The 10,766-nt window shown below is 36.7% G+C and overlaps 1 pseudogene; it reads left to right on the top strand.

Annotated features, from left to right (window-relative positions):
• The window catches only part of LOC101592435, a 21,947-nt pseudogene extending 12,227 nt beyond the window's left edge, over positions 1-9,720 (top strand).
• Positions 9,721-10,766: the final 1,046 nt, after the last annotated feature.

Below are 10,766 nucleotides of genomic sequence, written 5' to 3'. Positions count from 1 at the left end.
CAAATTGCCCAGGAAATACTTCAAAGGATCAACACACGGGATTTTAGCTTTTTGAAAAGTTTCTGCTCATCAAAAGAAATCACCAATAGAGTAAAAGAAAATCCATGAACTTTTAAAATTTTTATCTGAGTGTCTCTCAGACAAAAGACTTATATCTAGAACATATAAAGAATTTTTTTAAAAATCAGACCCCCAAAATTCAAAGACCCAAATCAAAATATGGGCATCTGAGATAAATATGTACTTCTCAGATGAAGAAAGACAAATGGCAAATAAGAACATGTTTAGCATCATTGGTCATTTGAGAAATGCAAATTAAAACAACACTGATATCCCATTTCACCCCAGAAAGAATCTCTGTCATCAAGGAGTCAACAAAGGACAAATGCTGGAGGGGCTGTGGGGAAAAGGAACCCTTTTCCACAGTTGATGGGAGTCTAGACTGGGACAACCACTATGGAAATCAGTGTGGAGAATCCTAAAAAAAACCTAGGATTGGAGGTCCTATTCAACCCAGCTATTTCCCTCCTGGGTATTTTCCCAGAAGAACTGAAAACATCGTACCACAGTGACACATGTGCACTCACGTTTATAGCAGCACAATTTGTCATAGCTAAAACTTGGAAACAATCCAAATGCCCATCAACTGAGGCATGCATAAAAAGATGTATTTTTATACAATGAAGCATTACCCAGTTATTTTTTTAAAAAAGATAATCTCAAGGCTTTTATAGGTTAATGGATGCAACTAGAGACTATACCCATAAGTGAAATAAATCAGACTCACATATACAAAGACCATATTTTATCTTGCTAGTGTAAGAACCTGAAAGAGTGTAAAATTTGAAAGGTACAATAGACACTGTCAAAGGGAAAGAATATGTTCAAAGGGGAGGAACAACTGAGATGAGGAAAAGGACAAATGAAAGAAAGAAGGGAAAAGATATATTTTTTAAAAGATATGTTTATGTATGTATACATAATAGCTTTGATAATTGTACTGTCGATTTCTGCTGGTCTATTAAAAGGAGAAGTCAGTGTTTAAATTTTTTTCTTTCCCTTTTTAATTTCCTTTTTTATGAATTTTAATGAAAAAGAAATAGCAATGAGTCAGTTTCAAAAACAGGTTAGTAGGACAGTTATAATAATTAATACATTACATATTCCTGCCTTCATAGTAGTTACTCATAATACAAGATGTAGACATGATATCCTGTCCAAATACTATTAGTATAAATCTTTCTTCTCATTTAATTAAGAGAAAGTATCTGTGTATCTATCCTAACTATTTTGCATATGCAGATACCAAATGGTCCTTCATTTGTATCCCTTTTTTGTTTAGTTTTGTCAGAGATGGGTATTCCATTGCCAATTAAATATTGTAGGTACGTGAATTCAGCAAAATAATCCAATATAGTCCAGTAGTCCATAATAGTCATGGGTTATCTGCAGAAGTTACATTTCTTGTTATATAAGTCTTGCTTTATCTTGGTCTTAACCATCCAGCAGAAAAGTATAAAAATGAGGTATAAAAAGGAAACCCATGTTAATATGCTGAGCTGTAAAAGGCTCAAGTCAACAACTTCTGACATTGCCAATCCTTTTTAATTTTTTATAGATTTTTAAACCAATTTTTCATGTTTCTATCTGGTAATCTCAAAAACTAATTTGAAGAAAACATTTGCAATATAGTGGAGCATAGCTGTAATAATTGACTTGTAGGATGAAAATTGAAGTGTAAAGACCTATTTTGAGTGGGAGTGGGAGTCTGGATGGAATAAAAAGGGAAAGAAGAAGAAAGTCTGCCCTTTTGCTTGTTTGGAGGAGCTCCAGTCCTCAACATCACCTTAGACCATTTGCCTCCAGCTCCTCCAGCCTTCCAAAGCAGACCCTTCAGTTTTCCAGTGTTGACTCACAGGGGACTCTGCAGTGAGCTTTTGAATTTCACTTGGTCTTCCAGCACACAGATGACCATCTGGTACTCTTCCACCCCGTCATGTTAAGCCTACTGTGAGATGGATGACAGATAGATAGGTAAGTAGATAGATAGATAGATAGATAGATAGATAGATAGATAGATAGCCTCTAGTGAATTCTAACTGATACAACTAATCCCCTTACCCAGAAAACTCCACAAAGGACAAGCTCCAAAAGGGAGTGACTGCCAAAGATAAAACATAAAGGTGCACTCCGAGACATATTATAATCCCCTATGCCTGAGAAATGTTAGCCAAAGAATTTCTCTTTCATCCTCATTCTAGAGCTCCATTTCCCTAGAACAATCTTTTTTTTTTCAAAAATAATGTAAGACCTGCTATACAGTGATCAGAAAGCAAGACCTACCTAAAATATGGTCTAGATTTTTTAAGAACCCAAAGGAATTCTTTTCCTCTTCCCTGTAGCCTTCAAAATTTATATCCATTACTTCACTTAACCTGAGAAGTTCCACACCCTCCATCCCATTCCATCCACAAGAGTCCCAGGCAGCAGTGTAAACCCTGAGAGCCTCTTCCCCGACCTCCCCTCTAAGACATGGCCTTCCCAAAACCCTACCTCAAGTCTCCAGTTTGCACCCTTCAGGCACAACCAAGACCAATCAGCTGTTGGCAGAAACCAGGATCAGCTGCAATATACTTCTGTTATTATTTAAGTATACTTCATTATATAATGACAAATCTATATCAATCTACATTGATATGTCTTTAGATGATACTGTAAATCACATTTTTCATAAAGTACAAGAAAGCCGAAAGAATCAAATTACTCATAGTGTAGCTTATAAGAGTACTATATTAATATAAACTAATTTTAATCTCTGTGGAATTTAATCCAATTTTGACTTGGTCTTCCCTGAAAGATGAAGACCTCTGTCACTGTGGGAATACTTCTGAGTTCACCAAAACTGCTCCTACAAGACTGTATGACACTGACTTTCCAACATTAGCTAAATGCATAGACACTCTTCTGTGCCAATTTACAAACACATTTTCTTCTTCTTTCCCTTTTTCCTGATCTCAACCAAAGAAAGCCATCTCTTTTTAATGAGCACTTCAGCTTTCCTCCTTCTAGTGCCAAGTCCTTTCACTTCCCATCAACCTAGGAAGACTGAACTTACTGAGATACTAAAATGTATTTCTTCACTTGTTCAAATTACTGGTCGCTAGTAGGAGAGTAATATAAATAACAGCTAAACACAACAAGAAAGAAATCGTAAAAAAGGCAATATGTACATTCTGCTAATGGTTTGTTAATCTATTAATCAAAAACCCAAGATTTCTGCATTAATCAGAACAGGCCTGCTGCTTTCTATAACTTACTTATCAGGAACACAGAAATCCAATAACTACTTTTTGATTCCTTCTGAAATACATTATGACCTTATTGCTTAGCATTTCCTTCCGTGTCATTTCTTATACCTCCCCCAAATAAATCCTTGATCTCTATGCAATTATAGTACTTTTTAGACCTGAGATCATCAAATATTTTTATCTGTATCAATATATCACTGATGGGCAGTTGACAAAGGACAAAATATGTCCTAAATATTTCTCTACATGGAGATCAGCACAGAACATGCAAAAAGGCATTTAGTTAATAGTCTTCTGCCATAATAATAATCAGGGTCATCCATCTAGAGCTCTTTCCATTAGCCTATACTACCCATTTTGTAATCATCATGCCATTCAGAAAATGAACATTTTCATTTCTATGATTGACTACTCAGGGAAATTTGCTTGTCAATAGAGTAACTAGATCATGCTAACATTCCCCACTGCTAGATTTAATGTTATGTGGACTTAAATAGATTGAAAGTATTGATGCTATCAAAACTAATGGATTCACTGAGGAAATTAGTAATATGCAAGATCAGGAAGTTAGGACAATAGTTATAATGATGTAGAACTGATAGACAAAAAGTATACAAACCAGTCCATGCTGAGTTCAATAGGCAACATGGATATAGAAAAGCTCTTTTTTGGGTCTTTCAAACCAAATTCTTGAAAGCCATAATAATAGTAGAAGTAAGTCAGTGGTACAGTTCAAACCTAGGAGCATTAATTAAAGCATAACAGGAAAAATGGGGTTTGGTATCAGAATCCTTCCTGACATGGTCTCACTGAGATTTCTCTTTGGGGAGCTGGAACATGTGTTCTGGCAACACAGATGCCCAGAAAATGTATAAAGGGAGCAGCCTCTTCCCAACCATGCTGCTTATCCTGGCACTGGAGGAACCCCAAGAGTTCCTAACTTGCTAAGAGTTTCAACTGGAGAATGGCTCATATGTATTTTAAAACACAACCTGCTTACTTCCAAATAATTGTGCCATGAACTCCTGCAACACAGGCCAAGCCACAGACATAGAAGTTAGCCTTTATATGTAGCTAGGAGACAAGAAAGTAGAGAGGAAATGTTTGCAACTGCACCATAAGAACAAATGCTGTAAGACTTCAATTAACTAAAACCCAAGTGGAAATTAATGGAAACCCTTCACTTTCCGATTCTTTTTCTACCTCCTGATATCCCACAGGCCACCTTACCAGTTAATTGTTTCAAACACAAGAGCACTCAATATCCTTGCAGCAAGAATTAGTTTTTCAAACATTCTTCAATGACCGTGCACTCCCCCAACACATTACATTCTCTCCTGTGGTGTTGCCCATTGATATTCAGATTAATGACACCCAAAGTGATGCCAAATCTTCAAACTCCACTAAAAGGTATAATTTTGGTCATGAAACTCTATTTGCTAAATCAAGAAGCATGTTTACAACTTTCAAGAGAAAATACGTTGTTTTACAAAATTTTAAGCAAATAAGTGAATGAATCACAATTTCCTTCCTTCAGAATTTTTGTTGAGCATTCTCTAACTCTATAAGTGATTTGAGAATCATCTCTTCTTTGGTATAATCCATGTGTCTCTTTCTCTTCCTTAGAGTAATCAGATTAACACACACCTAAAACCGACTATTCCATTGTTAAATAGTTAATACATGAACAGGTTGTGTCTTCAGAAATCTATGCTTAAATTACACAAAGATTTTTCAAAAGTATTTTCTAGTAATGAGTTCATTCTGAGTCTGATACAATTTCCTTCCAGGCTGTGTTTTGTGAAAATGTGATTGTCCCACTCCATCCATCTTTGAAGGATTGCCATAGATCCTCAAATAACATTATTTGGTCCAAATTCTATCAGCAAACTGAATGTTGGCCTTAAATGGAAAGGGATATGAGCATCAACTGAGCTCTTATGCAACCAAATATTAAGAATGACAAACTGTGGTTACAAAATACCACTCAAAAAAAAAAAAATAGCACTCCATGGCAGTATCTACTGTATGTTTTGTATGTGTCACTGCTGTGCTTTATAGTATGTATTATCAGCCAATGAGCAAGCCCCATTTATCCAACTACACATGCAAATTTATATGCACAGCTTGGGTGTGCCATATAGAAACCTTCACTTAATTAAACTTTTTCTGTATTCTATTCTTATGACAGAAGACAAGCATAAGAAAACTTGAGGAGCAAACATTTTGGAGTTCAATAATTCCTAGGGTTAATGCACATTAAAGCCAAACTCTTACATAATGATTTTTATTAATCTTTTTTAAGGCAGTGGAATTTTTTCCTGAATAAAACAGAAAATAAGAGCATTTCCCTTTAAAAGGAAAGTGAAGGAGTCCACAGCTTTTATCCTTCAGGTGACGAAGTAAAGCTGGGATAAGTTTTAGAATCAAAAATTCCTCAAATCTCAGTGACTTAAAATAGCAGATGTTTATGACTTACCCCACCGAGGCTGCAGAGGCCCTATCAAGATGACAGGTGCTCTGTTGTTACCACAGGAGAAGAGTAAAGTAGGCGTTCAGGCATGGCAAGTAAAGGCTGTCACCCCGAGTGACATATTCCACTTCTTTTTGTTTCCAAAACCAGAGACAGTACATAGCCATAGCTATTCTTAAGGTGGCAAAAGAACAGTCTTTTCATACAGCCCAAAGGAAAGTGGAATGAGACGGTAGTGGGCAGTATCCCTGTCTGACACATGCATGCTGAGCAAGTAGTACTGAGGACACAGCCACATTCAAACACATTGCCCTCCGGGTCTTCCCGTAGCATCACTCAGCAGGAAGCATTGTAAGATGCAGTTAATAAGGAAAAACATTATTATTTTTGTCATGCATTAGAGCTTATTAGGAAATCTAAGTAGAATGACGTATTAAGAAAAGGTCTTAAAAACTGAAGGATTTTTCAAAATATCCTTTCAGTAAGCTGTCAAATTCAACTAACCAGAACCACAATTTTCCAAATATATCATGTTGCGCAAAAGTGTCTGTTTTACCTTTTAAATAAGGTTTAGTAATCCTTCACATAAAGCAGCCCTTCAAAAATTAATAAAGAGCTAACACTTTCTCATCTTTCTCTTTTCTCTTTTAACACTTCTTCTTTAGCAATCTGTCAAAAATTGCAGACATTCATATGGCCAGAAGCAGATTCAAAAAAGACTAAAGCACATCAGTGAAAACAACCTGAATGGCCATCTATGTAATCAGAGCTATTAAGTCACCCTCAGGCAACAATTGGATTTAGAACGGTGTGTAAAGTTGCGATTATTAGCTTATAAAGCATGATTAGCCTTAGTGACTCTCCTTCCTTTCCTACCATAGAGTAAGCACAAAATTAGAGGCAACAAGAATGGTCAAAGAACTCCCAAAAGTGGTAGCAAAAGTCACAACTAACTAAAGAAGATGGATGGAAAACTGTCTAGGAAAACACCTTCATTAGTGAGATACAAACAATTCACACTTAAACAGCTACCTTCAAAACAAGGTCTGACCTCCACCTTTTATAGGACTGTTCATCAACTAATATTGACGATGACGCTGAGTCATGAATAAAATGCAAACTATTAAGTGATCTTAGATCTGTTACTTAGCCTCATTAGTGTTTAGTGTTATCTAAAAAGAAATGAGTAGGTAGAACTCATCTATGGCCAGTTTATAATTCCATGAAGTTATAAACAACTGATCATCACTAACAAATATGAGCTAGAAACTTGAACAGAAAAAAATGAAAATGAAAAGGATGAGGAAGTATTCAAGGAGAAAAAGCAATGAAGCAGACTGCCAAAATGCTTATGTGACCAAATAGCCTGAAACTACAGTGCATCAGTCATATGCTTTTGGAGAGAGGATGAGAGGGAGAGGGAAAGGAAGAGAGGGGAAGTGGAGAAGAAGAGAGGGGGAGGGAGAGGGACAGGGGAGGGAGAGAGAGAGAGAGAGAGAGAGAGAGAGAGAGAGAGAGAGGAAGAAGAGGGCAGGGAAGGAGGAAGGTATGGAGAGAGGGAAGGGGAAGAAGGAGACAGAAAGACAGGGACACAGAGAGAGAAAGGAGAAGGCAGAGAGGTGAGAGAGAACAAAAGAGAATAGAAATCTTTATCAACAGTAAAACAATTACATATTTTTTACAAAGAAATTTAGAAATCTAACCATATATACGGCGTTGTAGCAGGAAAGGCCTATGATATTTTTTCTTGTCTCTTGTTTTCATTTATTATCCTTCTTTTTAAACAAACATTTACTTGAGAGATAATATAGCAGTAATTGATATGACATTAGAAGCAGTACATTTTTAGAAGACCAGAATGACAGGCATTCCAAGCATGGCCCTAGTATTATACATTGCTATCTTCAGTGTAGTTGCTTAGTTCACAGGTATCAGCATAATAGTAAAGCAATATTAATATGCTGAGCTGCAAAAGGCTCAAGTCAACAACTTCTGACCTTTCCAGTCCACAGATAACCCACTACTATTATGGACTACTGGACTATATTGGATTATTTTGCCGAATTCACGCACCTACAATATTTAAATGGCAATGGAATACCCATCTCTGACAAAACTAAACAAAAAAGGGGGATATAAGTGAATGACCATTTTGTTTCTGTATATACAAAGTAGTTAGGATAGATATACAGCTACTTTCTCTTAATTCAATGAGAAGAAATCTTTGTACTAACAGTGTTTGGACAGGATATCATGTCTACATCTTGTACAATGAATAACCACTACAAAGATAATAATATGCAATGTATTAATTATTGTACCTGTCCTACTAACGTGCTTTGAAACTGTCTCATTGCTATTTGTTTCTCAATAAAATTAATATAAATAAATAGCTAAAAAATTTTAAAAATCTATTATTTCTCATCCCTGGGAAGTTAATGAGTAATATGAGTCTGAGGCATGTTTGAGCTAGTGACACCAACATGTCCACCAGGCAACCCAGATTATGTATCTATGCTTCACTTCTATAAGGTCTCCCTCATTCTAAAAGTGCACTCCCATGGTTGCAATATTTTTACCTAAAAATTCCACACTTTCCTCATCCTCTCCGAAAGAAAAGGCATCACTGTCTCAGCTTTCCAATGAAATTTCCCGAGCCTTCATTGCAATTGGTTCAGGCTGAGTGTTCTCACTCATTCCTTAACCAAACACTGTGGCCAGGTCATACAGCATGTCAGCTAGCCTGAGCAATAAGATGGGCCTCCAGGAGCTGAGGACAGGGCCATCTCCTCCAGATGCAGAAAGGCCACAAGGAAAGGGTAAACACACAAATAAAAGCAGAGGTACTGGCAAGAAAAGGATGATTGGTACATTACAAGCAAATATCTCATAGAAGAAGGCCAGACACAAAAGTTATTTATTTTGTTGGAAAAATTAAAGTATTTAAGTTTAGCAGAGCATTGTACTAGACATTTGTCAGATAGTAGAGAAGTAGGATACAGTTCTTGCCAACCAGGGAAATTACAATCTAGTAGACGATAGTGAATATCTGAATAACTGACTAAGAGAAGACAGAAAAAAATTAGGTATGTGGTTGTGGAGACAGAAAAAAATTAGGTGTGTGGTTTCAGAGTTACAGGTGAAAGACAAGGGAATGCTTTTTAAAGTTCACGTCTCAAAAGAGCAAAGCCTAATAAAGTGCATCCCAAGAATGTAGAGTATTGGCCAGACACCATTTACACTTCCCAAATCAAATTTGCAAAAAATAAAGAGACACAGAGCATGTCTAGTTACACAAATTAGGATTGTAACCAGGGTTAAAACTTTGTCAGCTTATTATGAGCCCCAGAAACACACTAAAACGTGTATCAAGCCACTTCTAAAACCCTAAACAAATACCTTAAGTAAAAATCTTAAGCAGAAAGAACAAACAACAATCGTCCAAATGGAGACTGAGTGCAAGGCTTAAGTTCATCCTGACTCCTCTTAGTTCTGAGGGCCCCAGGTACTGTAGAATCACTACGATTCTTCAGAGGCTCTTCAGGTCTTCCTCTATTGTTCGGTCGGCGATCTCCATCCACTTGCAAAGGAACATTGGTACTTCAGCAGTGGCCTTTAATAAGGAGCTTGATCCTGTACAGAAAATCTTCGTGGACAAGATTAGAGAATACAAGTCTAAGCAACAGGCATCTGAAGGACCTGTTGATACTGGCCAGAATATCCGCAAGATCTGTAGAGAGAGCTTTTTAAGCTTAAGCAAGTGTATGGTAAAGCAAACATGAGCACATTCCCTAGCTTCAAATTTGAAGATCCAAAATTTGAAGTCATCAATAAACCTCAGGCTTAAAGAAATAATGTGAAACTGACCTGGTAGTTTATCATGGATTTGTGGCATAACTAATACGTATTAAAATAAACATAATTTCACAACCATTCATGTTCTTTCAATTCTGATTTCAAATAAATTATTTGATGATGCTGAACCTAAAAAAAAAAAATCATCAAACTGGAAATGGGTCTGGTCTCTCCTGCAGTGACACATCACCCTCTTCATCACCATTGGTGAGTGCACTTGAAACCAGTGCTGTCTAGGTAAGCTGATGGCTCACCTGGCCTTCAGTAGGTGGAGGACTTACATGCAAACCCAGTAAGCATTTCCTAGTACCTACAGGCAGCGAAGAATAATCAGCCATCCAGTGATGAAACCATTTATACAATGAGATCTTTCTATAGTAGGAAGCGGACTTGAAAGTATCTGGGGCAATGGCTCACAAAATCCTGGCTCCCACCCATCACAGGTCTGCGATGTGCAAATATTCAACTTCAGCTATCTCCTTAACTATGAACACATCCACCGTACACTATGTTTTTAATTCTCAACCATCCCACCTTCAATCCTTTTGACATTCAAAGCAGCCAACTTACAATATGGTAGAAAAGCAGATTCTATTAATGAAATAGTCTGCTGAGTATACATGTTTAAAAATTGATTAGAATTGGCTGAGTTGATTCAACTGAAACCCGCAGAAAGAATGAATTTTTTCCTCCACACTGGATTTCCACTTATTAGAGTTCTACCTAATAAGGCACACTAAGGAATTCCATGTTAAAAGTGTTTATAATGATTAAAACAACCAATAACTTGATCAGTTTTCACATCTACCTCAGTGAGCACAAGCATCTTCCCCAAGTGGATGTAATCAAGTTGTCACTTTCATTCAGGCAAAAATATTTCAGGCCCATGCCTGTTGCATATTTCTCATTATTTCTTCTGGGCTAATGAAATAATAACACACTGAATATAGTTTCTTACAGTAAAATCTTTCCTTGCCTTTGTTTTTTGGTAGTTAGTAGTTTCAAAAAATGTTAGTGAGTCACCATTTTCTAGACCCAGACATTACTGTCATGCCCCTGGCTGGCTGTAGATATGTAGATATGACCATTACAAGTAGAAAGAAAGAAAGAAAGAAAGAAAGAAAGAAAGA

The sequence above is a fragment of the Octodon degus genome, unplaced genomic scaffold (genome assembly GCF_000260255.1).
Source record: "Octodon degus isolate 3935 unplaced genomic scaffold, OctDeg1.0 scaffold00421, whole genome shotgun sequence".
NCBI classification, from domain to species: Eukaryota; Metazoa; Chordata; class Mammalia; order Rodentia; family Octodontidae; genus Octodon; species Octodon degus.
The sequence above is the reverse complement of the archived record's forward strand: the minus strand, read 5'-3'. Positions and strand labels throughout refer to the sequence as shown.